We start from the raw sequence: 8813 nt of genomic DNA on the forward strand, positions 1-8813 counted from the left end.
CTAGCTCAGATCTCGTCAGTAGGGGTACGCGTAACCGTTGGTTCACTCGTGAATGTACCGATGCTGTATCATCTAAGCAGGCGGCATATCGCAGGTGGATCAACGGCTGCATTAGCGGGGCATCTAACATTGACTCACTGAAAGCAAACTACAATAAAAATTCCAAGTCCTGTAGAAAGGCATACACGAGAGCGGATGCACAGCGCATTGTACAGATTGGTCATGACCTTGTTTCGCATCCTAGGGGCTCCCGTAGCTTCTGGCGTCTGACCAAGTCTGTGCAAAACAATTTCTGCCAACCTTCGCTGCCACCGCTCAGAAATCCGGACGGATCGCTAGCTCACAGTCCGCAAGAGCAAGCTGATCTCCTGGCTAAACTCTTTGCCGATAATTCCGTCATCGATGATTGTAGTGCGCTGCCACCTGCAATACCTTCATGTGGCCAAACGATGCCTGACATCAAAATCAGGCAACGTGATGTGCGTGTGGAGCTGCAATCACTTGATGTACGGAAAGCTAGCGGTCCCGATGGAATACCAGCCATAGTGCTGAAGAAGTGCGCAGCGGAGCTGTCTCCTGTGTTAACGCGCCTGTTCCAACTTTCTCTCTCTTCGGGATATGTGCCGGAGGCTTTTAGAAGAGCTAATGTGCAAGCGGTTCCCAAAAAAGGGGATCGGTCTAACCCGGCAAATTATCGGCCAATAGCTATCACCTCAATACTTTGTAAGGTGATGGAACGGATTTTAAACAACCAACTGATCCATTACCTAGAAGATCACTGTCTAATTAATGATCGTCAGTACGGGTTTCGACCAAAACGGTCCACAGGTGATCTTCTAGCGTACGTAACACACCTCTGTGGTGAAGCTATCGACAAACATGGAGAATCATTGGCTGTCAGCCTCGATATCTGCAAGGCTTTCGACAGGGTCTGGCACAGAAGTCTTCTCTCCAAGCTGCCGGCATATTGTCTGCCTGCTCAGCTATGCACCTGGATTGCCAGCTTCCTACACAAGCGTAGCCTTCGTGTTTTAGTTGATGGTTGCGCTTCACAATTCTATTGTAGTGTAATAAGTAGTATGTAAGTCAGATGGCGTATAAATATTAAGATTGTTGCGCTAATTAGTCATTAATAAATCATCTTCTACCAAATACACTCGTTTCAATAACATAAGTCCCCTCATGGCGACCCTGCCATATTTGGGGCGCGCGACGCGAATTTGATCGCAGTATAGTGTTGCAGCTCCAAAATCGGACGATGAGTTGAAGAATTGGATATAAGTTCAAATTAAAGCAATATGTAGAAATTTAAGTTTATTCTTCGTTACTGTTTTACTAAAAAAAAAAAATCTAACTATGTGCCGATCCAGTGTCGAGAAAGAAACAGTATTTGTAAATCAAAACGCCGCAGGCTCGAACCAGGCACAAGTTGAAGAAATACGAATGCATCTGTATACAATCAGCATAGTTTTATTGGTTATTTGTGTGCTACTTTTTTGGGCATTGCAGCACTGTACTTTATTTATAAAAAGTACAAAAAATGCCATAAAAATTGTATATCGGATGAGATCACGCAAAACAACTTAAGACGGTCATTCACCCGCGCAAGAGACATACCCAACCAGTAGAGAAGTGACGGCATTAGAATTACGAAGAAAGTGCGTGAAAACCAGGTGTTTATATTTAATATTAATAAAAAGTGCGTGAGTGTTTTGTAAAGTGATCCAATAACATTTCAGAAATAAACTTTGAACTGTTAAAATGACTATTTATAAACTTTAAGGTGTTTTTTTTAAGGAATTAGTGTAGAATCTAGTAAAATAAATGTATCCTATTAATATTATTTAATCGATTAAGTATGTATAATGTAAACAAAGAGTTTCATATTGCTATGTATCAGGTCGTAGCCCCTACCATGGTAACTACTCGTAAGTGAGTTAATATACTTGGTATGTATTTCTTTTATAAATATGTTGTTATAAGGGAATGGAAGATGATTTAGTTAAATGTTTAGATAAACTTAAATTGATAAGAAAATATTTAATTAAGAAGGGCAAGTTAAGATATCAAGGTAATGTTATAAAAAATAAGTTAGCGGAAACTGAGAAAATATTTGAGAAAAGTTCGAATATAATCCAATGTATTACTTCTAAAGAAATAAAGCCTAAGTCTCTTACATTCATTGCTTCAATAAGCGATGAAATAAAGTCATACCACTCACAAATTATCAATTTATGTTTTAAGCCTGCATGTCATATGAGTAGTAGTGACAGTGACAGCGAAACGTGTTCGAATCCTGAACTAAAAATGGAGTTCGATTTGAAAACAGCATGTAGTTTAATTACTGTTAAGAATAATAGCGAAAACAGCATTAAAGGTATCATTGACTCTATAGAAATGTATTCGGATATGTTGTCATCATCGGGTCAAAAATTACTAATTACATTTGTTTTAAAAAGTAGGCTGTCACAGAATGCTAAATTACGAATCTTACCTGAATACAGTTCTACAAAAGACTTAATTAAGGATTTAAAAAACAAATTATTGGTAAAGAAAAGTCCTACCGCAATACAATCACGGCTACAAACTGTATCTCAAGGATATCGCACTATAGAACAGTTTGGAACCGAGATAGAGAACTTATTTGCAGATTTAACGATAGCTCAGGCAGACGGCGATGCTGAAAAATACGAAATTTTAAAACCTATTAATGAGCGATTCGCAATACAACGTTTTTCAGACGGTCTAAGAAATTCAAGACTAAGTACGATTATTGCAGCACGCAACTACAAACACCTAAACGAGGCGATTCAAGCTGCGAAAGATGAAGAGCTGTCAGCTGCATCTTCGTCGCGAGGTGAGGATGTCATGCATTTCTACACTCGTGGAAGAGGTAAGTCACATTCTCATTTTAATTCCCATACTAGACCACAGATTCGCGGCCAAAGATCATATTTCCCACAAAATAACGCAGGTAAGCCAAATAATTCCAGTTATTTTAATAATCGAAGAAATTTTAATAATTATCCACGCGGCCAAACATATTATCATGGTAGACCTAAATTTCATAAATTGAATCGCGGACGAGATTCGAACGAGAATCCATCGAGTTCGATATCTCGTGGTAGTGGCAATAGAAACAGAGTATTTTATTCAGAAAAACTTGAACAAAATCAATCCGTAAACGCAGATAATAATAGTGAAATGCAGTTTTTTCGTGTTGAAACATAACATTTTGGCATTAAATGGCAAAGCCAAATATTTATCATTTTTTATTAACAATAGGAAATATTTTTGGTTAGTAGATACAGGAGCATCATTATCTGTAATAAAGAAATAGGCATTACCCAGTAACAGTAAAGTAATTAGAGACGAAACTATCATAAATTGTATTGGAGGTAAAATTCAGTCCATAGGTTACACTGCTGTCATCTTATTTCATCGTGATCAACAGTTTCATGTTGACTTTAATATAAGGCTACATGTTTTCAATAACTTACCTTTAAAGGCTGACGGTATTTTAGGTTTAGATTTTCTGTGTCGCTACGTATCAAGTATCAACTTTGATAACAATTCCATTACCTTAAACAAATATGGAATGGAATGTTCCTTACCATGATTGAATGTTCCTTACCATGAATGATTCGTTGAATTATTCTAATGAAAGTTTACTTATACCTGCGCGTTGTGAATCATTTCATTACTTACTTTTGGATAATGATTCGGAAAATGACTTTGTTATCCACAGTCAGCAATTAGCTGATAACGTTTTCCTTGCAGGTTGTATCAGTAGGATACGAAATAACAGATTACTTGTTAAAATTTTAAATACCAATGAACATGATGTTACTTTGCCAATGTTTCAACCGGAAATATATTCGATTCAAGATTATGAGTTATGCGACCTTAGGTCAACTGCTAATGACTTAAATAGGGCTAAAGCTTTATTAAACATTTTAAATTTAAATCACCTCAATACAGAGGAGCGCAAATCCATTCAGGATATATGTGCAAAGTATTCAGATGTTTTCTTTTTGCCAGGCGATAAATTAAATACTACCAATATTTATCAACAATCAATAACTTTGAAACCAAATACGAGTCCGGTATATGTTAAGCAGTATAGATTACCCCATTCTTTAAAAAATGAAGTTAATAATCAAATTACAGAAATGCTTAAGAATGACATTATAGAAGAAGCTAAGAGCGAGTGGTCAAGTCCAATTTTGTTAGTACCAAAAAAAAGTGATAGTGATAAAAAGTGGAGACTTGTTATCGACTATCGGAAACTTAATGACTGCATTGTGGACGATAAGTTCCCTTTGCCAAATATAAATGAAATTTTAGACTCTCTCTGTGGTTCTATCTATTTCTCACACTTAGATCTTAATCAAAGTTACTATCAGGTAGAGTTAGATAAACGAAGTAGGGAATACACGGCTTTTACGACAAACACTGGTCAATAACAAATGAAAAGATTACCAATGGGTCTTAAGACTAGTCCTAGCGCTTTTAGCAGAGCCATGTCAGTTGCAATGTCAGGGTTAACATTTGATAAGTGTTTTGTTTATTTAGATGATTTAGTTGTATTTGGAAGAAATTTGAGCGTACATAATAAAAATTTGATTGACGTTATGGAAAGGCTAAGAAAAGTTAATTTAAAATTAAATCCCAAGAAATGTAATTTTTTGATGAAAGAAATTCTTTATTTAGGACATTTAGTTTCAAAAGATGGATTTTTACTTGACCCTGCAAAAATCGAAATCCTACAAAAATATCCCATACCTACTAATACTGACGAAGTTAAAAGGTTCGTAGCGTTTTGTAATTATTATCGAAAATTTATCAAAAATTTTGCCGAAATAACATATCCCTTAAATAAATTAACGAGAAAATATGAACGATTTGTTTGGACTGAAGAGTGTCAAAAAAGTTTCGAAAAATTAAAACAGTCTTTGACAATACTGGGGGTATTATAATTTCCCGATTTTTCAGAAAATAATGAATTCGTCATTCAAACTGACGCTTCAGGTACAGCAATTGGCGCTGTTTTGTGTAATCAAAATATGAAACCGGTAGCTTTTGCAAGCAGACCTCTTAATAAAGCCGAAACAAACTACCCCACTATTCAAAAAGAGTTACTTGCTATAGTGTGGGCAGTAAAATACTTTAGACCATATGTATACGGTAGATCTTTTACGATTATGACAGACCATAGACCATTATTATATCTATTCTCAATGAAAGACCCCTCAAGTAGACTTCTTAAGTTTAGGTTAGCACTAGAAGAATACGACTTTAAAATTATATATGTAAAAGACGCTTTGTCTAGAATTAGCATAACATCGGACACTTTAAAACAAATGAACGAAGAAATATTGTTAGTTATGACTAGAGGCCAAAAGAGGCGTTTAGAAAATAAAGTAGAGCAGGATAATACAATTAAAATTAGTAAACCTAACGAATCGTGGCCTGATCAACCACGAGTAGTTGAGGTACTAAAGATACCAAATGATTCAGTAGAAATGACTTTTATAAATAATGAGGAGTTAAATAAATTGAAAAATAATGATAATTTATACGAAGAGAAAGAATGTTTTATTTATAGTCTACGTAGAAAAATATTATATATTAATCTTAACTTTAGAGCACAATTTACGCGAGCCGAATTTGTGACTAAGTTAGGAGAATTTTGTAAAACTAGAAAAATAAATGAACTATGCATAGTAAAGAATAATGAAATTGAAAATATCATAAAAGAATTGTTAAAAGAAATAAAAGAACGTAAAGACTGGAGTGGTCCACGTATCTATGTTCTAAGAGGAGTTAAAAGAATATATGATGGGGAAGAAAGAAAATACATATTACATGACTTTCATTTACTACCCACCGCAGGTCATGCAGGTGTGCGTAGAATGACAAATAATATTAAAAGAAAATTGTACTGGCCAGGCTTGGATAAAGATGTTAAAACATTTGTTAGCAAGTGCGTTCAGTGTCAAAAAATGAAACATAGTAGGTATGTCAAGGCGCCCATGGACATAACTACAACGGCTTCACATGCTTTTGAAAAGATCTATCTTGACGTCTTTGCAAAAGGACATTGAAGACAATTGCTACATTTTAACACTTCAATGTGAATTGACTAAGTTCGTAGAGGCCTATCCTCTAAAAAATAAGGACACGGTAAGTATAGCAAAAGCATTAGTTAATAATTTTATATTAAGGTTCGGGATACCAAACACCATAGCTACAGATCGTGGGACAGAGTTTGTATCTACTGTAATGGAACAGGTATGTAAAATTTTAAATATAAATAATGACTTCTACAGCTTATCACCACCAATCTATCGGTGCACTTGAAAATTCGCATAAAAATTTAGGTGCTTTCTTACGCATTCAGTGTGATGGTCAGAAAGACACCTGGAGTCAATGGTTATCTTTTTGGTGTTTTAGTTTTAATAATACTGTTCACACAGAAACGAAATACACACCATTCGAGCTAGTTTTTGGTAGACCTAGTGTAATACCTTGTAGAGTAAGTCAATATATTGAACCATTATATAACCCAGATAATTATGCTTTAGATCTTAAGTTTAAGTTACAAGTAGCGCAGCAAGATGCTCGTGAAAATTTAATTTAAAGCAAACAAAATCGTAAATGTAATTACGATAAATATACAAATAATGTAACTTATACAAATGGACAACTAATTTTAATTAAAAATGAAACGGCAAATAAACTGGACACACAGTGGATTGGACCATTTGTAATTTTAGAAGATTTAGGACTAAATGTAAAAATTTTAAAATGTAATAAGCCTTATATTGTCCATAAAAATAGAACTAAACCATTTAAAACCTAAATTCAATTATTATGTACCGATTCCTAAAAAAAAAAAATTGTATCAAAACATTTTTTTTTTTCAATTCATCCCCGAGGTGTAGTGTAATAAGTAGTATGTAAGTCAGATGGCGTATAAATATTAAGATCGTTGCGCTAATTAGTCATTAATAAATCATCTTCTACCAAATACACTCGTTTCAATAACATAAGTCCCCTCACTATGTAGTGAATGCTGGGGTCCCCAAGGGATCTGTCCTATCTCCCACACTCTTTCTTTTGCATATCAATGATATGCTCTCTCTTGGGAACATACATTGCTATGCAGACGATAGTACAGTGCATGGTGGATACCACGGACGTGCAGTGGCTGGGCGAGCGGAAATTGAGGAGAGTCGGAAGGATCTTGTCATTGAACTCGATAGGACATTAGAGCTCATCGCCAAATGGGGCTCTGATAATCTTGTTGAGTTTAATGCCAAGAAAACACAGGTATGCGCTCTCACAGCGAAAAAGTCAGCATTTTCTCCTCTTCCCTCCCTCTGTGGTACTCCGCTGGTGATACAAAGCAAAATCGCCATGCTGGGGATTGACGTTCGCTGCGACCTTAGTCCAAGGGATTGCATCGAGGCTGTTATAAAAACAGCTTCACGGAAACTCGGAGTTCTGAACAAGGTGCGGCGTTTTTTCACGCCACAACAACTGTGCCTGCTGTACAAAACACAGGTACGGTCTTGCGTGGAATATTGCTCGCACCTTTGGGATGGCTCCGCTAAGTACCTACTGGAGGCCTTGGACCGGTTGCAGCGACGTGCCGTACTTATTATTGGCGACGTAAAGGTCACAAACACCCTTGAACCTTTACAATTGCGTCGTGAGATAGCAGCACTGAGCGCTTTCTATCGACTGTATCACGGCGAGTGCTCTGAGGAATTATTCTCTCTAATTCCTGCTTCCCCCTTCCTTCTTAAGTCCACTCGAGCTGGTTCTCGATGTCACCGCCTAACTGTGACATCAATTCCATCGCGAACAAAGAAATTTGGCAACTCCTTTCTTTGTCGCACTTCCAAAAAATGGAATTCCTTACCAGCTCACGTATTCCCCTCCTCTTCAACCCGGGTTCCTTCAAACGAGGCGTGAAGAGGCATCTTGCGGGCCGGCAAGGCGAAGGCGGCTAGTGCAGAACGTTTTTCCCGTCTGTACTGGCCGTCGTCGCGTTTGGACTCTACTACCACTTACCATCAGGTGGAGTAGAGTCATTTGCCCTCCCGGCAAATATAAAAAATAAGATTTAAGCAAGAAAAATACTTTTTTGTACGCTTGAATTATTATCCAAACGGAGGGCGATGCAGTGCAATGACGTATAGCAACTAATTTGTGTTGACCACAACTAAGATTGGCCTACATACATACATACATACATACATACATACGTACGTACGTACGTACGTACGTACGTACGTACGTACGTACGTACGTACGTACGTACGTACGTACATACATACATACATACATACATACATACATACATACATACATACATACATACATACATACATACATACATACATACATACATACATACATACATACATACATACATACATACATACATACATACATACATACATACATACATACATACATACATACATACATACATACATACATACATACATACATACATACATACATACATACATACATACATACATACATACATACATACATACATACATACATACATACATACATACATACATACATACATACATACATACATACATACATACATACATACATACATACATACATACATACATACATACATACATACATACATACATACATACATACATACATACATACATACATACATACATACATACATACATACATACATACATACATACATACATACATACATACATACATACATACATACATACATACATACATACATACATACA

The sequence above is a fragment of the Nymphalis io genome, chromosome 1 (assembly GCF_905147045.1).
Source record: "Nymphalis io chromosome 1, ilAglIoxx1.1, whole genome shotgun sequence".
NCBI classification, from domain to species: domain Eukaryota; kingdom Metazoa; phylum Arthropoda; class Insecta; order Lepidoptera; family Nymphalidae; genus Nymphalis; species Nymphalis io.